This window comes from Cydia pomonella, chromosome 3 (genome assembly GCF_033807575.1).
Source record: "Cydia pomonella isolate Wapato2018A chromosome 3, ilCydPomo1, whole genome shotgun sequence".
Classification (NCBI taxonomy): Eukaryota; Metazoa; Arthropoda; class Insecta; order Lepidoptera; family Tortricidae; genus Cydia; species Cydia pomonella.
The window spans coordinates 6,749,955-6,776,571 of NC_084705.1; the positions used below are offsets into that span (position 1 = coordinate 6,749,955).

Genomic DNA, 26,617 nt, shown 5'->3' on the forward strand with positions numbered 1-26,617 from the left:
ATATATGGAGCAGATCTGCTCTTAAACATACCAAAGGTTAAACAATTTTGACAAGTTTTCACAGATAATTTGTTACGAATAAATATGACATTGATGCATCAAGGCGGTTAGTTTACAGAGGGCCTGCCGCGAATCCCGAAAATCTGCCACTCTATCGCTCAAATATGTAATAATGATAGAGAGGCAGATAACGAAATTTAGATTTTCGCCTTTCACGACAGGCCCTAATGTTTGTGCTAATATTGTTTGTTTGGGCGCCCCCTACGCAATACTCGTAATATTCCCTATTTATAGCATGTTATTACAAACATCATACGCTTCTCTATTTCAGCAGTTAATAAAAAAGGCTTAGTGACATGTTTTAGATTTATGCTCAGAGTGCGCATTAAATATTTGCTTGGATAAGTTACATAATTACCTATATCGCGCCAATGTCACCGCGAAAGGTGCAATGAGGTAAACCGCCACAGAACCGTTGCAAGCACCGCTTTACTTAATAACTAACTTAAACTACGTAAAAGCAGGAAACTAGCTGTTTGATGTACGTTAGAGTATATACTATAATATATTAAATATTCTATGTAGCAGTGAAGCTGTCCTACAACGTGACAAAGGATCGACCTAAATTTCACGTCATTGTGGATATCACTGCGGCAGATATTTGTTCAGTAATGGACATTTATCGGCCGATATGATGATCTATTTATTAAGCCTGATTACTGTGGTTCTACACAAATTAGTAGGTAGCGAAAAACGCTACAGCTGAATACAAATACAGCTTTCGCTATCACTAGTTGTATACTACCTATTATTTATCAGTTAGTGTGAAGAACCGCATCGCATTGCTTTTATCGTACAAATCGAATCGAACAAAGGGTAATGCGAATGCCAAATCAAAACGATATGCACGAGCCCAAAATCCAATAATTATTATGATTTAAATTAAAATAAAATAGACTAAATTCAGGTAGGTACTTAGTGTCATAGGATTATCTTGCCGCACAAAAAGTGTCACGTTTATTGCTCCATATTTCGACCTCGATCTTATTTTACTAGCGGTACCTACTTTTTTCCTATTCTGAAATTATTGAAAATTAAAAACACTCACAGAATATTACCTAGTCGTAACTCACATACCGTATTCGTCTGTTAGCCCAACCATGTAATCCAATTGCATTCATCTACAAATTGTAGTCCAGTTTTGTCCGAATAATTCTACGTTTGCTATTCTGGGTAGTTATAGCTAGGCATCGAGTTGCATAGTTTCAAATTGAACGCAATTACGTAGGTGTAGTCAGTGTCAAATATCGACACGGATAATATGCCAAAAATATGTATCATTCAGGTTTTAAATAAATAACCCGCTAATTAATTAACATAGGCATAATTAATGGACATAGGTATAAAGGAACAGGAACCTGAACTTATAGTGCTTACTCCATACATCAGTTTCTTTACTTAATTAAAAATAAGTTGTATGAAAAGTATGGTAAAACGTAATATTAATAATTTTAAAACTCGCTGAAAAATTTCGCAAAGCTTGCTTAAAACTTATTATAAATTTACTTTCATCGTATCGAGTGAGCCCTACTTATTTATCTATGGTAATTGTGACATGCTATCTGTAATAGTTTCCGTTTGTCACCTCTTTAGGTACACATATCTACACAGATATCGTCAACCCCACGCTCATAAAATATTAGATACGATTTACGCATGAATGCACTTGTCATGCGTACCAGCATGATAATAAACTCCTATCCGTTCTGAAATTAGCTCTTGTTACATTAACATAAGGTACTTAATTAACCAGACCACGTAATTTTACTTTCTTTCCCATTAATATAACTACGCTATTCGGAACATTAATCTAAACACAAAACGGTACTTTAAATGAGAAAGGGGCACCGTGAAAACCTCGTCTTCTACAACCGCGATTTCACAAAGTATCTCATATGAAATAAAAATAATTCTAACTCCCATTTACACATTTGTCGCATATTACGAGAGGCATTCGGCATTTTTTTCCTCAGCTCTTGATATGCCAACAAGATTTCACCGACTTGAAAGAAGGTCTCGAAGACGCCAAAACCAATTTATAAAATTACTTTTATGTTTCAAAGAGTATATGTAAAATGTAATATCATTTACTTAATATTATCGTGTAAGTAATATTTTCATAGAAACGCATGTAATCAAATCGCGGCAAGCACGGGAAGATAAAGAACATACGTGCCATAAGTTACCATTAACAAAGTATACTCGTATTTCTGAATAAGAAAGGTTTGATATCCACATATCAATTCGATCGAGGGTCTCACTCACATTAATTGAATCTTTCCGGATAAAGCCGTCTACCGATTTCACGTTTTATGCCATTGTCTCTGCACAAAGAGGTCCATTCGGCGTTATTGTTCCACCGTGCTTTTGTGCTAAACGGAAAAAATAAAAAAGGAATCATTCCTAGGAAAATAATATGAGATTTTCCATCCAAGTGCTCACAAAAAGCGTAATACTTAGTAAGATTGCTACGTCGTATATTTCTTTGGAGCTCGACTCTTAATTTGATGAGGAGAATGTAAAAACGGCATTAGGTTATGCGGAGGGCAAGTGAGGCGGCGAAGGGGGCCGCGGAAGGGGGAGACCACGATTTATATTGCTCTAGATGAGATATGATGTGACGCGACTCGTAAACCTTAGAATTTTTGTGGTTGCTTTCAAAATTTTCTTTCTACAGCTGCAGATTTTATTCTACCTAATTCTCAGACACTTAGATTGAACAGGGCTAAGATAATTCTACGAAGTGATAATTCACTTCTTTGAAATAATTATTTACCAGCTTTACGTGTGGCATTGACACTGCGATAGTTATTTTCGTCTGAGAAACCACTGGAACCAGAATACTGAAACCAGAAAATCTGGTATTTTGAATGAGCGAGGCAGCAGCGCGACTAATGCAGACAATTTCAACGTCAATGGATTCGTAGTTAGCGTGGGAACCTCATATTACAAAATTTATATGAGTATTTTTTTAAGAATATTATATTAGTATATATCAGTTTTCTATACATACACACATAAATTCTTTACAAAACTAAACCTGAGAATCTTAACAGGTACCTAAGTAAATTCATTACTTCAATGCGATTTTCAGTAACTACTAAGTAAGTATTTTGAAATGAACATTTCCCAGCAACTCCGTTTCAAAGAAATCTCCTTATAAATTTACTAATCCTCAAATTTGAGTGTCTTCACACAAATCTCGAGGAGCAAACAATCCGAAAACAGACGCTATTTTCTGTTAATAATATGGAACTTTCCCCAACTTGTAGGTAAAGCCTGACCAGTAATATATGATCACGCGCCATATTGCGGAATTTCATTGGAACTAAATTTTTCATACGAAACTGAACTGTCATCGTAGGGCATGTAGACATATCTGATCAATATCGGATCTAGACCTAATATTTGATGTATCGTATAGTATTTCGAATCGGGTCGTATGCTGTAGACGAGCTACGCAAGAACGAACATTTAAACATTGCGAGAAGATTACGGGTCTTTTGGAAAATAATATCTTTGATAACTAACTCAAACTGAATGCAAGAAACCGAATCGTAGTTTCGTCTTGCACAACACTCCTTTGTTTAGTTAATCGAGATTAGTAGTATGGTTGCCATCGGATATATCGGAGCGTCCAAGGTGCTAACAAATATCCGCACACGCCTCTATTGTCAAGGCGTTGGAGCGCATGTTTATATATATTTAAGCACCTCAGCTGCTCCAATATATCTTATGGCGACTGTACCTACCACAGAGTATTCAAAATATCTATATCTACATTCTACATGTATAGCCTCATCTTGTTTACACAGTTTATAAAAATTGGTTTCGTTTTTGTAAATACCTACTGAAAAATAATTGATCTAACTTCAGGCTAATTCGAACGTATTACGCTGATATAGTTCGTGCCATCCACGATGACGCGCAGATTTGCAAAATCTAACTTGTAATAAAATGAAAATATGAGACAAGCGACGCGTCGTCGTGAATGCCACAATCTATATCTAAATGATGTCATTTAGCTATAGCACGATAACAAAATGACAACATTTAGATATCATTTTGATATCAGTGTACGTTCGAATTGGTTTGTATGTTTAATTATGTGGAAAAATCATTGTGACCGAGTTGTTACGCACTTTATAGCAAAGAAAATGCCTGCACCTACTTATTATCATCACTTTGAGGGTGATCCAAAAGTATTCGATTGACGATAATGTACATTTTTAGGCTAATTTTTTCTTTTTTATATAAATATGTACAGTCAGTATCTGCCGAATTATTTTGTAGGTATGGTTATTATTTTCATATTTCCAAGCGAAAATTATCTCGATATTTCTTAGGTCCTATGCTAACCGCCATTTAAATATTCGCCCGTATGGAATTTAGACATTTAACATATCTCTTCGCCGTATTTGACATGTCTCTTTTTGATCTATTAAATAATAGGATACTTTCGACGATAAGCCTGATCCGCTACTTTTGATGCTGACTGTGCGCCTCAGATTCCGTAGGTAATGAGTTTGAAATCAGTACCCCTAGTGTACATTTATTAGATAGCGAAACGTGACGTACGCGTTTGCGTTAAATTTCATTTTGTATGGGATTTGAGTTTCCAAAACGTCCCGCTTGGCGCGCTGTTTCTATATCCCATACAAAATGAGACTTAACGCAAACGCATACGTCAGGTCACGCTATCGAATAAATTTACACTAGGGGTTCTGACAATATTGAGTATTCTAATCTGCCGGCCTAGCCAAGGTGACAATCGCTATCGCTTCGACAACGAACGCTTTGTGTCTCTCTATCACTCTTCCATATTAGTGCGACAGTGACAGTTGCGTTTCGATCGCTACGGAGCGTAAGCGATTTGCATGTTGGCTACGCGGTCAGTTGTCATTAAGAGGAAAAGGGACGCCCGCTTCTCCATACAAACGTAGTCTTCATTTCCTTCTCTGAATATTTACGAGTACATTATGGAATATATTTATACGTTATTTGTAGTTTATTAACTATAGCTATGCCCCCTCGTTTGACTTTTTTGGATTTTTTGATTATTGTAAGCATTAAAAGTCAAAAACAATATCCATATTAAATGTTTAAATGCTCCAAACTAAATAATTGAAAATTCGGAAAAATCAAAAAGTTGCTCAATCTATGGTTGGTATATATCTAATTGTGTTAAAACATTTTCAATAATGTTAATTAATAGGGAGGGACGTTTATATGAAAAGGAGATTTCGCGCAGATGTCCACTTTGTTTTAAATAAACTCCTAAACAACTGGTAATTATTATAAATTAAATTGAAATAGAAATATCTAATTATTTACAGGAATTTTATAGAAATGAGTACATTATCCAATATCAACTTAATAAGGATCCTATTTTACAGAGAAATTTGGTTCGGAGAAATGTATTAAGCAGGGATTGCTCAAAGAGAAATTATATTACCTGTTAAATAATAAAGGCACCCCTCCTTAGGTTTTACCTACAATTTATTTAGAAAAACCCTGAAGATAACTAGATTGGATATCTTTTAAAATTTATTTCTTTTATTTATTTTTGACGACCGGTCTGGCGTAGTGTGTAGTGACCCTGCCTATGAAGCTGATGGTCCCGGGTTCGAATCCCGGTAAGGGCATTTATTTGTATTATGAGCACAAATATTTGTTCCTGAGTCGTGGGTGTTTTGTATGTATTTAAGTATTTATATATATCATTATCTGAGCACCCACAATACGAGCCTTCTAAAGCTTACTGTAGGACTTAGTCAATCTGTGTAAGAATGTCCTATACTATAATACTTATTTATTTTATACAGGGAGGTACAAAAATAAGTAAAGATTTTAAAATCTTATTTTAAATAACAAAGTATTCAAACAGAGGAATAACGTTTATATTTGTAATAAAAGTAGACAAATTAGGGTGTTACCGCACCAATCGATCGATAATCGATCGATGGTGGAATGGAACAGTCGACGTCGATCGATAGTTTCTACTTATCAATCGATTAGTGTGGTAACATCCATAGGGTTTTTTTTCAAAAGCGATTAATATAAAATGTTGCAACTTGCAATGCAACTTGAACCTGAAAATTTTCATTACAACCTGAAAAGCTCCAAAGAATATTTTATGTTTTTCCCCATATACTTTTTTTTGGTATTCCTCCATGGAGCTTAGACGGCTGACAAAAATTTACTTTTAGGATATCCCCGATAAGAAAAATCTATTAGAGATAAATCTGGGTCGTGAGGTGGCCAGTTATCGTTACCTCTTTTGGAAATACGATTTCCGGCGATTTTTTCCAAACTGCTGAAATAGCCTCGTTGGAGAGGGTGAGGGGAGTCGTTGTCCCTTCCTCTTGATACCAAGTAGGTTGGTTACAAAAAAATCTGCAATACATACCCTTTCACTGGTACCATTTAAGAAACAGACCGTTTTATCGTAGAAAAACCAGGTTGAGCTAATAGAACTCGCCCCATATTTTGAAAGCCACGTAACATTTTTGATTCTAGGATTGTAATATTCAATCATTTAAACGCTCGTCTCTGGACTTCGGAACCCAATTCTAATTGCTTAAGCAAGCGGGGCCAAGATATTCTTTGCGTATTTGCGTATATTTTGAACATTACATAATTTGCCTAAAAGCCTGGTGTAAAACATCATGGTTTAAATAATATTTGCGTGCACAAAATGCTAACTGTTCTCCGGCAAATGAGATTATGCTTTTAAATCCGTAATGGCCACTATTTCTTTTGACATACCCTGCATTTGCCATTATCACTCAAACAAATATAACGGCCGATTCAAATGTTAATTTATTTCTAGACCATCCTTTGTAAGCAATTTATACCCCAAATTCGGTCCTATAAATATAAATGAAAAGAACAAATATTAAAATCTACAAATATATTTAGATCAATTCAATAATTAAATCAATATTGAAAATTAGGTAATTTGTGAAGAAAAAGCTTCAAGTATTTTTGTCCAAAATAAACAAAACACAAATTTAATATTTTAATACATGAAGGCATGTAAATAACGCCTTCCAAGCATATTTTTATATTTGTATAAACAAACTACGACAGCCGAAATGCGGAGCGATTGAATTTTGAATATTTAACTACTTATATTGAGTAAAATGACATACCTGTTGCTAATTTCGCTGCAAGAAAAATCACATTCACAGTCTACTGAAACAAATTCTTAATTTTATCAGTAATCACTGAGTTCATCAATAACCTAAGGTGCTTCTAGCAGACACAGAGGCATTAAATTAAACATACCGCAATTTCAGAATCGTTTTTGCATTTATCCAGGAAAGCGCAAAAAATTTAAGTAACTGACTAAATTATCTTCAAAGGCGAAATTTATTTCGCTTCGCCTTGTTGCTTTTGCAAATTGAATTCGTTATCTTTGGTGCCCATAATAAGGTCGGCGATCAAGTATTCCCAATATTCAGACGCCAGACGATACTTAAAATTCCTTTAACGACTCATATAGTCGTGAGCGAACTTAACGAACACAAGTAAAACAGCCCTTACCCAGCCTGTTAGTCTGGCCCTTTGGTCTGATGTGAAGGTTACATGTAAAGAACTTACGACCATTGGCTTTTGAAACACAACATTTTTAAACCCGTTCAAAGCCGAGTAAAATCCAATAATGACTGAAACCCACCCTAAAGTTAAAAGTAAGGAATGATCGGAAATACCATTTTATGTATTCGTACCTAAATTGCTAAAACCATCACTGAGTAAAAACTAAGAATCTTCAGAAATCATTAGGATATTTCTGACGTATCTTAAAGTACGAATTTGACCGTTAAATAAAAGTCGAATTCATAAATTAAATGCTGTTATATCGATCTTGTATTTTTGGCCTTAATTTCTCAATCGCTAAATTTACCATCAAGGTCACATGGTCAGTATCTGGTGCTAGTAAAACTTATTCCTATTGTACCTTTTTTGTTTTATTTACGTGACTAACGTTTATGTGCAAACGCCTCCGGAAGCATTCCATCTTCACAACGGAGGCGTGATAGCCCTTGTCTACAAACGGCAAGTCCACATATTTCTTTTGTCTAAGAAAGCATGAAAAAAGGCATTAATTTCGAGAGATATGCGGAGACGAACACGTGACGAGAAACTTTAATTCAGGAGATAAAAACCTAAAGGTCACGGGAAAGGAACGTTCCATCAAGAGAAATTTGATGGGGATTATGTGCACAGATTTCTTTATACATCCTAACATTCCATTTTGACTGCAGCATCCCGGCACCACTAGCAACATGAACGCGTCGGTGTTATTGTCAATTTCCATGGTAAACTGAATGACAATACCGACTGCACGTAGCATGGTGATTTAAAAGTATTTCCAACTGCAGCTGCACTACCATCCCGGCATTATTGCAGCGACCTGAACGTCGTCGGTGTTATCGTCAATTTCCCTAAGCATTTTATGTTTTTTTATGGTGCCGTAGTATAGGGTCAGAGAGCGGTGTTTTTGAATAATTGTACCACATTTTGACATCAAAATATGATTTTCAAAAAATTTCTCTTGTGAAAAAAAAAAATTGAATCGTGATTTTTTGATTTTCGCTAGAAAAAATCACACACAGGTCTAAAATGCACTTTAAAATTTTTATAGCAATTTATGCACAAAAGCTTAAACTATGAAAATTGCTTTTAAAAATGTCATACGTCGAAATATAACCCTTTCCGTGCGTGCAATATTTTTATATTTATTTGTAATATTTTTTCGAATAACTACGTGTAGTTACTGAGTGTATTTTAATTATAAATAAATAAATATTATAGGACATTATTACACAAATTGTCTAAGTCCCACAGTAAGCTCAATAAGGCTTGTGTTTTGGGTACTTAAACAACGATATATATATGTATATAATATATGAATATTTATGAATGCTTAAATACATAGGCATCATTCATGACTCGGGAACAAAAATCTGTGCTCATCACAGAAATAAATCTAGATATCTAGATAACTACCCACTAGCCCAGACAGGCTGTCAAAACTAAAAAAATATTAAGGTATAATCTATAAGGTATACAAGACCTACATGAAAATATTAAATAAGACGAGAATAATACACCTATATTGTAGGTATATAATTAGACAGTTCTGAATCTGTGTTTGCAATTTTATCAGCCAAGCCGAGGCCAAATGTTACACTTGCAAGGTAAGAGGTTGGCACATGGACGCTTTTTGGCTCTCGTCCACCATATTACGCACAACACAACTACCTACTTATCTTTTAGCTGCATAAGCTACTTTTTCTTTTTTATGATTCCATAACCCTTCTGCCCAATGCGACATATGTGTTGCGGCCAATCTTGTTTGGTTGTGTTAACTAAAATACCATTTGACATTCAGTTAAAAATTAATTAAACTATTTTTAAACTAAACAAAACCAATCTACTCATAATTGGCCTAAATGCTAGAACATTATAATAATATTAACCAATACAAATTCAAAACAGCACCCAAAGCGCTAGATGAGGCACTAAAGATAAGCACGCGGCAATTTATAAACCGATATTTGCTCCCTAGATGGCATACAATGCCCAAGATACGCAATAATTACCTACTATATTACATCTACTTTACATTAAAGCTCATTCTCTTTAATTTATTTTTGCAACATTCTCGAGAATAAAGCTTTACAGCAACAAAGTTACATATCGAATGGAATGCCTTGGTATTTCCTACTCGTATTCATTTATTTCGTAAATGAACATAAACATTACACGTCAAAAAACAGTTTAAATAATAAAATTTCAGTGTCAAATTTCTAATAATAATAATGAAAAATAATAACAATTATATTAAAAATTAAAATTAAATGTCACAAAATTCACGCATGTCATAAAAAGCCTTATTAATTAACCATTTTTTATTATTATTTATAAAATGAATTATTATTTTCTAAATGTTAATGACATTCGGAATAGCGTTGTAAATTTTCGGACCGATTAAGTACATAACTCACTATATATTTTTTAAATGTTTTTAATACTTAAACAATCGGTTATGATCCAAACAAAACTTTAGCATTTTCTAGTAACTTCCTTACACCTGGGACGTACGTTTATCACTAAAATTTCAACGCGTTAAATTCTCAAGCCGAGGTGATGCGGTCAGAATTTCTAAAATGGCGCTTGAATAATAAATGGTCACTTAATTTGGGGCCACAAAGCGCACCTAATGTTTTAAGTGATTTGCTCAAAATGTATTTTTGTTTGTTTTCTGAAAATACGGCTTTCAGAGGAACACTTAGTGTTTATGCGGCACTGCGGCAGAAAATAGATTAGTAGGGGGTTGGTTACTCACGAAATTTTGAAGTGCCAATTTTGTATGCTAAAGGAGAAAAACACTTTTTCGTCCCTGAATAGGACCCTACGGATTTTAATATTGTATTTTAAGAGTTCGCAGCAAGCTCGGCCAAATTTCACATTCCCATACAAACGGAGTTTCGTTCTTATTTTAAAACTACGTGTTGGATTGCAATCACACTTTCCACGTACAATGACATGAGTCACTTATGTCGTTTCAGGCCTATGCCTGTACTTAATTTATACAGGTTGTTTATTTAGTCACCTGCAATAATTTACGGGCTGAATATATAGGTCAAATTTAGGAACGTTTACCATGGGACAAACCCCGAAATCGCGAAAAAAAATGGACTCTCCTAGAATGGTCAAGGCTGCCAAAATGTTTGTCAAAAAACAGCCAATTTTTTTTCACTATGACCTATATATTCAATATCCACCCCTGTATAGCTCCAGCTCATAAAACAAACGAAATAGTTTTGTATGAAAAACTTAAATTCGTAGTATTTTTAACTATGGTATCTGAAGCTACGTAAACTATTTACAGGCGTGGCTATACCTCATCCTATTGTAAGTACAAAGTTTCAGAGCAATTCAGCTAGTCGTTTTAAAATGCGAGCGTAACTACTTACATTTGTATGGAGAATCGAACTTGCTGCGGACTCGAGCTTCGTTTCTAAATCAAATATAATTACACACAAATAACCTTAGCCTGTCAGAGTAAAATACAATTGTAAGATTGAATTATTTTTAGTCCCTAGAGGCAGGTAATGAGGTTATTGCCACCGCCATTTTCCGTATGAAGTCAAGATCCTTCGCAGGAAATTTACACACACGTCGTCGCCACTCGCAAAGAGAGTTATTTATATTCAGAAGAAATTATACGGAGACGATAAATAAAGCCGAAACGAGTAAGTATTAAAGCGACTTTTACCCTAAAATATTTTCTAATAAATAAATATTAAATTAAACTGACTAACGCATTTTATCTCTTTTTAAATATTTTGCTCCAATATTTTATCCGAAATTCAATCTAAACTTTAAAATTAGTATATTATGGCAGTTAGGCTAAGCGTACCGGGTGTGTCCTGTAACAGGAGAAATACCTAAATGAGACTATAGTTAAACTACCTCAAACTGAGCAACATTTGCACAACAAATACTTTAAAGAGTATTCTAAGACGCATGTTATTACGAATTTTTTGTTTGAATGGTGACAAGAAACGCGAATCACAATGTACATTGAAGATAATATTTATTTTGTCTGAAAAATAGGAGCTCTAAGAAGTTGTTAAATAAAAGTTATCGTTTGAGGAGTACAATATATGTTTTTATTATTTGCCCATGTTACAGGCCACACCCGATATATTATATGCCGATTAAAATAGCCATCTACTACATTTCACATCCAATACAAAGAGGTTAATATGTATTTTTAGTAATATTGAAGGGCTTGTACGAATTACCTTTCTTCGATATCTCAATAGATCCCATAAAGGAATTAGTACATTTTAATACGTTAAAATAAATGTACCTACATGTAATTGTTTTCTGCCATAACGTGTTTTATTGCTGACGGTTACTAGTACGGATAAGTAGTCGTAAATATAATAGGTTAACTAAGTTTTACTATGTACTTAGGGACTTAATTATGGAGAGGAACTTCTCTCTTGAAGTAAGTTTGCAGTAACTATCTTTTAAGTTTTCAAATATTGGTAAACAAAATCTCGCTAATGTTTAAAACGTTTAGGTAAGCATGCATAGACAAGCGCCACGTAAGTTAATAATTCCACCAGTAATTATTTGGTGTCATAGTAGAATCTAGGTGATTCGTTATTCGAACTGCGTACAGTCGCGCACTTTATCAAATTTATTTAATGAAACATAAAATGGACTTAGTTTCCAGTACACGTTCCAATATTTATTTATACCGCTATATCAGGAGCTTAATTGGTAATTCAGGGAATTTTCGATCTCGTGTAAGTGAGCACTCGTGTAAGGACTTAATGAATGACGAATGGACTTTGTCTCCAGTTTATAAATAAGTTTTTTACGTCAGCAGCTGGAACAAGGGTAATTTGCTGCTTAAAAACAGGGAGAAAAATGCGATTTTGCTCACTGACTGAGACAAAATAACATTCAATTGACCTTTATATTCGCATGTCATTTCATCGTGCGGGGCCTAATACAAGATCGAATTATTTGGATTCCATTGTATTTGTCCCTTTCACGTCATTAGCAAAAAGATAGAGACAAAAATAAGTGCATAGTAATTCAACGGTATATTGACGGTTTATATTAGACCCCCGAAATAAGTCAGATCGCATCGTTCGAAAACACCCTACGAGTCCTCAATAATAGTCGGTAATAATTAATTAATGAAATAAGAGTTTAAAATTTGTAAAAACACCATATTTTAATATACAATAAAAACAATGAACCTTAAAAAATACGCAATTGTTACGCAAAGTAAATAATTCTACTTTTAACGATCTTTACTACTCGTATACATAGTTGACAAATAGTTGTATCCGCGATTCGAACCGTATCTTACAAAGTATTTTTGTTACAAAAAAAAGTTGTCAATTGATGTTTGTTACTTCATTATTTCCGTATTATTTTATTGAAATTTCTTTCGTTTTGTTTTATTGCGGTAATTAAACTTCATTGTTAGAATACCTTAAGAAAACATGAATGAAATAGTAATGAAGACGGATTACATTTTGTCAGGTTGTATTTATACCTTTCAAATATGTTCACACTGCTGTCGTGAAATTTTTTGTACACGAGATCAAAGTTATTTACATCTCGTGCGCTTTTGAGTCCCGTGCAAGCGAAAGATTCTACAATAGATGAGACGAGCGTAGCGAGAGAAAAAAAGGACTCGAAGAAATATCAAACTTTGCTCTCTTGTTGTACAAATAACTATTATTCATCCTCCGGCAGGACTCAAACCTGCGACCATTGGAACACAAGTCCAATTGCCAACTGAGCCACGGATGCCTACCAGATGTGTGCGATTTTCCATTCGTTCCCTCTATGTTTTAACGCGTTAAATGCGTAAGCGATTGGACCCATGTTCTGATGGTCCCGGGTTCAAATCCTAGCTCGTACCAATGTGTTTTTCGGTACTTATTTATGTACGAAATATAATTTGATATTTGCTACCAGCTTTTCGGCGAAGGAAAACGTCGTGAGAAAACCTGCATACATCTGCGAAGAAATTCAAAGGTGTACGTGAAGTCCCCAATCCGCATTGGGCTAGCGTAGGGACTATAACCCAAGCCCTCTCGCCCGTGAGAGGCGGCCTGTGCCCAGCAGTAGGACATATATATGCTGAATTATTATTATTAAAGTCTAACCATCTCATTACTTTTTCGTTTACTTCGTCTCATTCTTATATGACGACTGAATAGTTTCATTACTTATTCTTTTCATAAAGATGGAATATGATTTCATGGGATTGGATGGGATATAAGAGCTATACAAACTAAACGAGGTAAGCTAATATGATTCCATTCTAAATTATGTCTGGCTTGATTGTGCACGTTGCGCAAACATTTATTTTAGTTGGTTAATTCGGCTCCCTATCCAGGTATATTATGTCATGATTTTACTATGGCCGAGACAAACTTGCAGCCTAAATATATCATAGGTACATTAGTATATAGGTAAATATACATAGGTACATAGGTAAATATACATTGAGCTCGCTCTTCTTCCTCTCGTAGTCCCGGCATTTCGCCAAGGTTTATGGGAGCCTGGGGTCCGCTTGGCAACTAATCCTAGAATTGGCATAGGCACTAGTTTTTATGAAAGCGACTGTCATCTGACCTTCTAACCCAGAGGGTAAACTATAGGCCTTATTGGGATTAGTCCGGTTTTCTCACGATGTTTTCCTCCACCGAAAAGCAACTGGTGAATATCAAATGTTATTTCGTACATAAGTTCCGAATGTGGGAGTCGGTGTTTGAATTGAACCCGGGACCTCCGGATTGCAGTCGCACGTTCTTGCTGCTAGGCCACCACCGCTGTCCGCTAGGCCACCAGCGCTGTATACATTGAGCTCGCTCAAATTCCAAAATTGGTAATCTAAATCCTCCAAACGCCCGACCAAAAAAATATGATCATTGTCAAGAGGGCGCTGTTATTTTCATGTATAGGCTGACAGTTCAGTTTAGTTTGAAAAATTTTGTTCCGACGAAATTCCGCAATATGGCGCGTGTGCATATATTACTGGCCAGGCTTTACACATATAGGTTATCCTTAGATTGGCACTGCAGCTGCTGCAGTCGCAGTGGATTTTGACGCTGGCGAAGTCACTGTCAATCTTTTTGATAAAATTAGTGAAGGTTGAAACGTTCTAATTGCGACAGTTTTTATATGGTTATCTTTAAGTAATTAGTTAATATTCTATATTGCGCCACAAAGAAAACAAATTTAAAAACAGATTCAATAAAAACATTTTTAATATAATTTGGACAAATGAGTCTAATGCCTGTACTTATGTCTAGTTGACTACATATCATTGGGCCTAGTTTTTACTAAACAGTTCTAAATTCATTCTGTTGAGTAAACTTTAAGTCCGACGTTCTACCAACTGAGCTACCGAGACTTATCCGTTGACAGCGAATATTTCCAACAATTCCTTCATATACGTCTTAAGGAGGCACTTTCCCTTTATTTTCTAAGTATTTAGTGGTATAACGTCAAGTTTCTTGTGGTATAACATTATTGTACCTGCTCCAGAATACAAGTTGCTACATTAAAATTATTTTAGGGGAATTACTCAATATTTGTTTCTAGGTGATATTAAACCCCACTATTAGGTAACTGAAAATACCGTATCGATATCGCGTAACCTTCTAAATCCGTTTCCTTGAACTTATGAAGTGAGTGCATTTAAACACTGTTTAATGCCAACGAGACCAATTTACACGAACAAAATTATTACATTGCTATTTGAACTGTTGGCATGTCGCAATAACTTGAAGTTATTAAATAGTTACACAGAAAAAGCCAAATAACGCTCCCAGTCACATTTTAGATGACTTTAATAAAAGCAGTACGGATATTATTCTTGCACTTTATTGTTTTTGAACCGTAGGTCACTTTCGCTTAAGTAGTACATATTTGTCAGAAAGTGACGGCCACCATGGCAGACGATAAAAGGACGACTATCTTAGGCTCTGATAAAAAAAATTGGTATCAAACTCGCTTGCATAGATATTTTCACAGTTATCAAGACTAGGTTGTAACACTAGGTTAGTGGACCTAATTCCATTTTTTTTTTAAACACACTGTCGGTTTTTTTGTTATAGTATAGTTAGCAAACGAGCAGACGAGCCGCCTGATGGGAAGCGGTTATCATCGCCCATGAACATAAGAAACATCATAGGAGCCTCTTAAGCGTTGCCGACCCTTGCGAACCCTAAATACCCGCTTCTTGAAGAATCTCATGTCATAGCGCAAAGGAAATACCTCAGGAGGTAACTCATTCCACATTCTGCACGGTCTAGGAAGAATCGAGCCATATGCCTCATATGCCCACTTATTCTTGGTGTGCCATGTATCTAAGAAATGTGAATGAACTTTGCTCCTTTTGCGGGAGGTGCGGTGATAAAAACGTGACGATGGCACCAATTCAAAAAGTTCTTCGGAGCATTCCCCATTGTAAAGATTAACATGTTTAGCAACATTCACCACGTTAGCGATATTTCTAAGCACGCTTGAATATTTTTCAGAATAGGGGTCAGGGTTGCGAGAGTCGTTGCACAATCGTTACACTTCGCACCATTGTGAACTCCACGTAACGTACGCGAGGTGAATGCTGATCGCTTTTTTAAATCGGTTGAGTTGATATTTTATGAGACAATTCAAATCGACATATTCTGTTTCTACTCCTTTAGTTTTATTTGGCTTTTATACATCCATGAAAAGTTATAAATCGTTTGTGGTGTCTTTCTGAAAAAATGTTGTCTCTGTCTCAATTTTTTATATATTTTCTTTATTTCATTTTATTGACGTGTTATATTCATTGTGCTTTAAATCGATAAAACGTTCATTTACTCTTCATTTAGCTCTAACCCGTTCTTAAAACGACAGGAAACACCAGTTCCACAGTCCAAAAGAAATCGGGCATTGTTTCATTCTCTATTAGATTAGGTACACTTGATTAAATAGAATTATCTGATAAAAGAGAAAGGTTCATGGTCTCAGTTTCGTCAAACATGACTCAGTGTTGGTTACACCTGGTTTTAAGATTGTATTATGTTTTATATTATTTATTGAACCAGTAGTACCTTACGTTAGTACAAGCACGATTTCTTACGATATCGTTACTGAGGTAAATCAGAGGACATACCGCGAAAAATGAAAATCAAAATTTCGTAATCTGCTTCTCTATCGTTCTTGCATATCCGTTTTCCGCGGTAGTCCCGCAGTAGGCGCAGTTTTCAGAGTCAGCAACAAAAGCAACTAAGCGGATGAGGTGTTGAATATGATCTCGACACACAAAACAATAAGAATGTGCTCAGTTAATTTTGACCACCTCGCCCGCATTCTGCTGCTGACATCTCTCACAGATATAAAGTAACGGCACAATTCGAATTTTAAGATACGTCAAATATTAGGGAGATTAGGGAAATAGGATAACTTTAAGAGATTGTTGGTAACTCAACAACAAAACGGAATAGTAAGTTCTATAAAAACAAAGTTCCCTAACCTACTACCTTTTTTTGCGGTAAAAATATAAGTGTGAAAAGTAACCCACGAACATTAACACTTGGTTATGCATAAATATCTAATTTAATTGCAACGCTCTAGCGGCCAGGCAAGATGGCTAAAAAGAGTTGTAAGTTACGTGATTCTGTGCCTATGGCAGGCAATTTCACTTGCCCATTTCATACTTTCTCCCTCGTTACACGAGCGAATTAAAACCTATGATAATTTCAAACGAGTTTAGTCGTCTCATCATGACAAGCTAGAAAATTTATAGTAGGTACTATTACGAGCTTTAATTTAGGTGTAATTTCCCTATGGAATCTAATTATGAGTTTATGTTTCCATAATTAGTTAGCGTGTTGGCCGGAATTGGTTCAAAGTTATACTATAAAACATGATTGCGTATGATGATACAGGTATACACTTGTTTTGATTAAAATAACGACCTCAAACGTGAAAGCCAGATTTCCGGTACTGAAACAATATAGTCATCTTTTACTTTTTGTTTTGGTAAGGTATTTTTGAATATCTTTTTTTTATATTTTTGTCAAAAATATACGTTATGCAATAATCGCACACACGATGACCCCACGTGGCGTGTAATACTTATTTAGGGCCAGTTGCACCATGCACAATTGTCATGATTTATTTATGTTTACATTTAAGATAGCAGTTAAATAATAATTATACCGTGACAACATTATTATGTTACCCCGATTAATACAGGGGTAGTTGGGAAAATAACATTATACTGTTGACAACACGGTAGTTTTAGCAAGTGGTGGGGACACGGTAAATGTTGGACAGGCTCGTTCACTTGGGTTGAGGCCGTCAGAGAGGACGCATCGTAATGAACTGGTTAGGTCAGAGTACCTGCAAGTATCCCGATTGTTGTAGTAGTAATAGTTTAGAGTAACCATGCGAGAGGAAGCACTATACAATCAATGAAATGATTAACTTTAAATATGGCGGTGCTAACTGTCATTCCATTGACATCTCCATTCCATTCCATAATGGGCCTTTGCATCTAGTAAGCATTTTAGTAGAAGGTGATAACACATTTTTTGAACAAACTGTTCCACTTGTTTCCCTCGTACAATAGTACTATTCATAAATGAAGCCTCAACTCGAAACATAGTAGTAATACAATAACTTTTATTTCTGTAGATAAATGTATAACACATAATTTCTTGACGGTTCGTTGACCGATTTATTAAAATGAGACACGTGTAAATTCTTTCACTCAGTTATTGTAAAAAATTCCGAAACTTTCCGGTAAGTATCTTGTCCGCCTCCCAAAGGTCTCAAACTCCGTACTCCCTAAAAGGGTTGTAAATTTTTAATGGTGGGAGAACCGTATGGCTGTTTAACCGCCTTTGTTAGGCGGGCGGTATCGAGAAAGGTTCGTTAAAACTCTAAATAGTCCACAATAAAATACCTATCCAGGTCTGAAATTTTTAAGATCTATAAGTAGTTGAGAAGTTTGATGGCGTGTTGTATGTCTGGCGTAGATAATCATTTGTTGGCTTTGAGTATAAATCACAAAGCATTTTAAATATGCCAGATACAGTAGCCCAGCCACGCTAGCACCATGCTGAGTCGGAACCATTTCGCGGCATTTTGTTATGTTTTGTTACTTGTTGTTTTCTCTTTTATTTTGCCACGAATAAACGCTCTCTTCTTTAGAAAAAAATCCTACAAAGCACATGATTCATTAGTTAATGTTAAGTTAATGCATTTCTACTTCGATAAGGTATCAATCATGGAACTTTTTATATTCCCGTACAAACCACATGTAGGTACAATTACTTGGCAAATACTTCAATTATTATTTTTCTCTTCGATTATGGCATTTATGACTGAAATTGAGTAATATTATATCTTTTTACAAAAGCCGATGTTGGTAACGGTAGTTTTTGTTATATCAAAGATGTTATCAAAAACCAGTTTTTCAGCTACCTTTGTTTATTTTAGAACACTTTTGGTCGCAATAAAATCATAATCAAACATGACATGCTTGATCTGATTGTCAACGGCATATCTTTCTAAAGCGTATAAAAACCAGATAACTTGAACTTTCTCTGAGCAAACAGCGAGTACCGTGTAATGATTAATTTCATAACAAACAATGAGCTATATCACATCGTAGACATGTCAACAACAATTAGAAACGAAGGACAGTGAAAGTGGCAGTTTGTGTTGAACAATAATATTGTTGTTGTGTCATATTTTATAATAGTATGAATACGATCGTGCATTACAATGAGACCGGTATGTGCAATTGTAACTAAGAAGCTTGTGGTCAGTCAGGCTATAATTTTTTTTTTTTTTTTTGTATTGGTGAGAGTTTTTTTTGTATATATCTGCCTGTCTATTTATTGGCACGTCTTAATAATATAAAAAGGTTTAATGAACATTCACGCGTGATGATTTTACATTTGTCTCAGTTGTGGGAGTAAAATGGCACTGCTCATGATGACCAGAATATAAGTCTTGGGGCTAATTTTAATTTTATACATATGCGATGAATAAGATAAATTTGGTACAAAAGGTAGGTTTCGAGAAAATTGTTAATGAATTTTTACATTTTGCTACCAAATCGCACTGTATAATGAACACTTATTGTTAGTATGAATAAAAAAAAACATGGCTTTATAATTTGCTTTAAAAACAATATGCAATTCAGCACTTATGCGTGAAAAAGAAAATCCTAATTCTTTTTCACGCACGTCCTTGCGTGACAATAGCCACTAAATGCTTATCGGAGGTAACTTGCCATTTAATTCACACTTGTGCCAGTGAAGGTAAAACTCTTTACACATGCCTTTTTAGGGTTCCGTAGCCAAATGGCAAAAAACGGAACCCTTATAGATTCGTCATGTCCGACTGTCTGTCCGATTATGTCACAGCCACTTTTTTCCGAAACTATAAGAGCTATACTGTTCAAACTTGGTAAGTAGATGTATTCTATGAACCGCATTAAGATGTTTACACAAAAATAGAAAAAAAAAAACAATAAATTTTGGGGGTTCCCCATACTTAGAACTGAAACTCAAAAAATCTTTTTTCATCAGACCCATACGTGTGGGGTATCTATGGATAGGTCTTCAAAAATGATATTTAGGTTTCTAATATCATTTTTTTCTAAACTGAATATTTTGCGCGAGAGACATTTCCAAAATGAAAAAAAGCGGCCAAGTGCGAGTCGGACTCGCGCATGAAGGGTTCCGTACCATTTATGACGTATTAAGAAAAATCTACCTACTAGATCTCGTTCAACATTTTACCACTTTGGACACACATTTTTTCACTTTGGAAGTGTCTCTCGCGCAAACTATTGATTTTAGAAAAAAAATATATTAGAAACCTCAATATCATTTTTGAAGACCTATCCATAGATACCCCACACGTATGGGTTTGATGAAAAAAGATTTTTTGTGTTTCAGTTCTAAGTATGGGGAACCCCCAAAATTTATTGTTTTTTTTCTATTTTTGTGTCAAAATCTTAATGCGGTTCATAGAATACATCCACTTACTAAGTTTGAACAGTACAGCTCTTATAGTTTCGGAAAAAAGTGGCTGTGACAGAATCGGACAGACAGACGGACATGACGAATCTATAAGGGTTCCGTTTTTTGCCATTTAGCTACGGAACCCCAAAAAAGTGTGTCCCCCCCCCCCCTGTAACTTCTAAAATAACGGAATGAAAAATCTAAAAAAAATATATGATCCAACGAAAATTGGTTTGAACCAGATCTAGTAAGTAGTTTTTTTAATACGTCATAAATGGTACGGAACCCTTCATGGGCGAGTCCGACTCGCACTTGGCCGCTTTTTTAATTTGTATACGAGTAATAATACATAATTTACACCAACACTAGCATAAGTTAAGAACTGATATTAAATGAGTTGAGTAGGTAGGTACTCTCTGTCAATTAAAACAATAATATTGCTTTGCCAATCCGCGATACAATCCTAATCAATTAATGTAACAAAGTTAGATATATGTATATGTATAGCTTGTAGCCTCTAACCCCTACTACCGTGGGGACTTCGACACAAAGCCTTTTATCTCAGCATATTCAAACTTCTGAATTCTCCTACCCTATGCTAAATTTAGGAATACATATGTACTGTAAATTGGCTTTTATTATTTATCAGCATACATCAATGTATCGAGCTCTGAAAACGCTTTTCCGTCCATATAGAACACTGGGGTAATTACGTTTGAACGAGTGGTACCTCAATTACGGATACTCGTTATACGGGCTGCGCATAAAAACGTTACGCGGCTGGGTGCTCGCGTGAAATGCGTGCGAGCGAAGACGTGTAATTACGTCGAGTACGTGTAGGTTATGTAGGTTCGATAGCTGGTGGCTTCGTGAATAATGAAGCACTAGTGTACACTATTTGACCACAAATTGAATTGAAATCTAGAAATTTACTTTTTAACGATTGAAAGCTTTCATATGCAAAAAATTTACAGCCAAAATTTCACGTCAAATTTTAGACAAAAAACGAAAAACTATTGGTCGCCATCATGTTGGTTCATGAGAGCAAGCGATGTGTCTTTACGTCAAGTAGGTATGTGTACTTTAAGAATCGCGACATTATCTTGTTATTTCAGCTCTCTCCCGGGTGCCATCTTCTGATAATCCAATATCCATACTACTAAGGGCCACTGCGATTGCACCATCCCACTAATACGAGGATAACCGGTTAAACCATTAACCCAGTGTCAAATTGTACTGGTAACCATGGTAACGCCAGGTTTAACCGGTTAACCCCGGTTTAGTGATTGGTGCAAGTGGCCTTAAGTGTTTTAGGAATAGAAAAATGTTTATTTATTTGGATGCGCTACCAAGATTATCGCTAAAACTCACGTGTTACTTCCACATGTACCAAGCTTCGTTTTATAAAATCCGTACGAGTACGCAAATATTATTTCGCCTTGGTTTATTTTTGCCTGTTATTAGATACGATGTTTAGAGAAAATTGAGTGAGTTTCGTTCAACAAGACCCGATTTCGTTCATACTGGATTTAACGGTAGCGCATTATTTAGAGAAATTTGATCCTTAAGTGATCTCCGTGGCAACTTGTAAACGGCACTAAAATTTCGGATATCTCAATCATTTGGTATAATGTTGCTCAACGGTTCGTACTCATTTTCAAGATTAAAATGTCAATTTACAAGTCAGGTGATTAAGGTTTCCCGTGGGTTTAAATTGTTCAAAAACTCGGCTAATCGGTTAAAACGACACATTTATGGTCGCAAGATATCCAAATTTATTTTATTACCTACATCAAAACTAACGTGATGGTGTCAGGTGGGCTTGGCTTTAACATGTGTATTTTATTGTTATGAGATTTTACTAATACCTAAATATTAAAATTATGCATATAATATACGTCATGATTTTCATACGCAGAGGCACAAAAAATACAAAGAACCTATGGGTACAGCTACTGTCTAACAAATTAAAAAAAAATCTGAAAAAATTTTTATGTTTCATAGATTCTGGCTGTCTGACCTTGACATTTTGTATGGGAGAGTAATTTTTTTTTCGCGATTCACCCCGTTAATTATTGCAGGTGACTAAATAAAAACCCTGTATATAAACCTTCAAATAGAAATTTAGGATGCTATCTAAAATATGTTCATATGTAGATACTCAAAAAAACTTACATCATTGTTGATTTTTCTTGCTTATATCAAAAACATCTCAAGGAGTGCGGATTAAAAAGAATGTAGGATAAAAGTAGCGCAAGATCGCAAAAATCGAATATTCTGTGAAACTCCATCAGCGAAGGTTGGAATTTATGAAAATAAACCCCGCATATTTCCTCACGCTTTCATCCTTATTGCCTAAGAGTATTAGCTGGATAATATTTCAAGACTCTCTCTAAGCAAGAATCACATTACCTATGTACTTTTACCTATAATCCGTGTGTGTGAAACTTAGTGCGACATGGTCGTAAGAATAAACTGAAGTTAGTAATGTACAACTCGTATTGTTTCACATTTAAAATTGAACGCAGACTATTATTAGTAAGTTTCTATGTCTCTTTACAACACAATGGTAAATAAGATACACACTTTACAAGTTACATTATAAAGAATTCGTCTGTCAACTTTCAGTGAGTTCTGAAAACGCCTATATATCTTTAAAAAATATTGTTAGAGAACTTTAAGCGTACTTAACAAGTACTTACAATCTTTAAGTGTTAGGAATCAATGTACGATTTTGTGCCAATTATGGTGAAGACTGCTAAAGCTTTTATAAAAGAACTTGGTCGCCGGCTTAGAGATAGGGGCTGCGATCCACGCGGGTCGTATCTGATGCAGGGATCTCGTTGGCTATACAGCGTGAAAACGCTGCCAGTGTAATGGGAACTTTTAGGCCGAGTGTGATTCGAGCCGATTCTTTTTGAATGTCTTCGCCCTTCGTACCGGAATAATTAGCATAAGGGAAAATGACGGGGCCTGTTGTGGATAGCTTATTGTGCGTGTGTAGTGATGATGCCTGTTGCTTATTTATGGTAGTACCCACCTGGCGAAGCCTACGTTGATATGATTCGAATTTATTTATTTGTCAACCTATTCAATTAATTATATTGTTGTTAGTGAATAAACGGTATTTAATTTATTATTAACTAACTAATTGCGAAGATAGCATCTCAGTAGTTTAGCCTCGCACTCCATCAAAGGTCAAGTGGACAGTCGTCTACATGAAGCCGAAAGCTCTCCAGATGGTGTTACACCACACCTACTAGACCAAGCCCGCAGTCTACTAGACCAAGTACGGCACTTTTTTCGAGCTGGTGCCGGTCAGAAGCCGTGATGTGCCCATAGAACGTGAGGATCTTCTCGTAGCAAATTGTAGTAACAGGGGGCCTACTGCGAAAACGGAAATTCGCAAATTGCGGGGATCTTTCTCTTTTACTCTCACTAGGACCAAATTAGAGTGACAAAGAAAAATGCCCGCAATTGACGAACTTCGATTTTCGCGGTAGGCCCCCTGGTTTGGCGATTTTTTAGATGACTCATAATTGGCTTGTTTAATCTTCTTGCGGTTCATGAGAATTATTATATTTTTCAAAGTCCATGTCTCTGCCTGTACCATATACGAATATGGAGAATACAACAGCACCTTGGTTGTACTACGAATACCTCGAATCCTCCAGTTTTCAAGGTTGGTCATTACACTTTTACCCATAGCATCTCGTCGGCATATCTCGTCAGTGTCCACCTTTGTTTATGATTAGGATCCCAAGTATACAACTGATCAACATTCTTATAGCTAGCGAACACACTCGCTGATTAAGATAGGTCCAAGTTTTTCCGATTCACAACCTTAATCTTTATCTTTGCGTATAAATGCAATCAGATTTTAACAATAGCGTCTGAAGCTCACTCTAAACCACAATAGTTGTATCATCTTCATAAACTGCAAATCTCAGATTCAGTAGGTACCTATCAAGTTTTCATAGCCTATAGTTAAAATATCAGTAAAAATAAATCTAACCTCCGCTTTAGAAATGACTTCATCATCAATCTGAAGTATTTCAGATTTCCTAAACATAGAAACTCGTTTCTAAATCCACTTAAAGAAAGTATGAATTGGATCCCAATTTTTTTCCTTGATTTTCCTGATACACATAGCGCTTCCATCTCAATTTTCAAGCATTTTAATTTGCTTTCGGCATTTCACCCAAGATTCATTTTTATCGGCCCCGATGTTGCTTCCTTTATAAAATGGAAAAAATATTGCGTATACCTACTTCAATTTCCTCAGGACACGGCATGAATTGGGTTTTTTCTCCTTCGCCTCAACACTTGAATATAATGCTGCGTCAAGTATGGGACTTTTGGTGATATCCATGAATTCTTACTGCGAAGTATGTGAAAACTTAGCGTGGTCAGAATCTAGCCTTTAAATATGTGTCAACAAAACTGAGAGGCGGCGACACACTCTGGGGAATTGCGGTACACGGGTCAAGATTGTTTTATTAGACAGCGTGTTTTACGACTTCTAAGTAGGTCAAGCTTTTGGTACGAATTACCTGACTATGTCCTTTTATATGAAATAGCTCTAAGAGACCGTAATGTCACGCTTTAAGACATGTATTTGACTACTACTATACTAATGTGCCCAAAATTTAATGAAAAACGTATTCTGAATAAAGCAATTATGTATTTGTGCTTTTAAAAGCAACAGTAATGCAATCATAATTAGCATAATTTTACCAAGACCTCACCTAATCAGGCTTCCGCGAAACACGAGCATTTATTCAAATGGACCGCTCACCTCGTTGCGACGGTCTTGTAAATTTACTTACTACAAATATATTCTTCAGAACTTTGGAAGACCCTTTTAGCAAAAGCTTGAAGACGTTCATTCATATTGAAAAGTGCCTGTTTAAAATTCATAACACAGGCCTGGAACTCACCTTTGCTGTTTCCTCCCACCTGCCTAACTCCAATCAGTGCGTTTATTCCTTGATATTTCACAAATTCCACTTTACCGCTAAAACACAAATCACAAATCGATATGCAAACAAAAAATCTCCATAATTGGCAACATTTCACAAATCACATTTTATTCCGAACTTTCGGAGGGGTCTCGAAAGGCTGTGTTGACAAAAGTTTTGTTACACGTCCCCTAATGCGTCACATTAAAAGTTTAGCACAAACTTGGAGGAGTTTTCCGTTTTCTGGCGCGCGATCAGTAACACTTTTAGTTTAGATGGAGGTTTATATTGTTGTGTAAAAGAATGTGCGCAGACGCGTGCAGGCGGCGCGGCGAGGGCAGGGACCTGCGGAGCCGGCGTCTGCGCCGCGCCGTGAGTACCGTTGCGTGAGAGGGGAGCGAGCTAACTTCAAGTTCACTTTGTTTTATGGCCGAGATAGCGATGAGATTGATAAACTCGAAGACATAAACATAGGAAAGCTTCGATTACTATCTGCCTCGATTGTAATGCTAGTACCTAATGAGCTTCCAAGCCTTTCTATTTCGTTTCGATTCGAGTTTAATAGTTAATTACTTCCCTCAAAGCTATCGATTTTGTTAAGGAAGCAATTAGCTATTGGGGACACTCTAGCTCTTCGTCTGACACATTCCGTTATCCTTAAATTACCGGTGCGGAAAGTGAGACGCGATTAGACGCTGATCGAATGATTGTAAAAAAGGTTGACCCAGAGATTTCTAAGCAATGAATGACTTCAATGACTTAGCAAAGAGCACTAGGAACCTGTTTTTATTAGGGACCGGTATTTGTTTAATGCTAATGAACGAGATTAAACATGGTTTCATTTCATTTATATTAAAAAGATTGGCAAGGTAGTTTATTGCCAGTACCGCATATGGTAGACTAATTAGGTCTTGGTGAATAGTGGGAACTAAATTTACTAATATCATTCTTCACATAGCTTGGATATGGGTACAGTGATAGCTGTCTCCATACAATTTACAACTT

General features: G+C 35.7%; 1 protein-coding gene across 1 annotated transcript in view; it reads right to left on the reverse strand.

Moving 5' to 3' along the window:
* The window catches only part of LOC133515926 (protein artichoke), a 111,681-nt gene extending 85,345 nt beyond the window's left edge, over positions 1–26,336 (reverse strand). The window contains exon 1 of the mRNA XM_061848569.1: positions 25,592–26,336. The gene's annotated coding sequence lies outside the window, so the exon portion shown is untranslated. The remainder of the gene's footprint in view (positions 1–25,591) is intronic.
* Between the last annotated feature and the right edge of the window lie 281 nt (positions 26,337–26,617).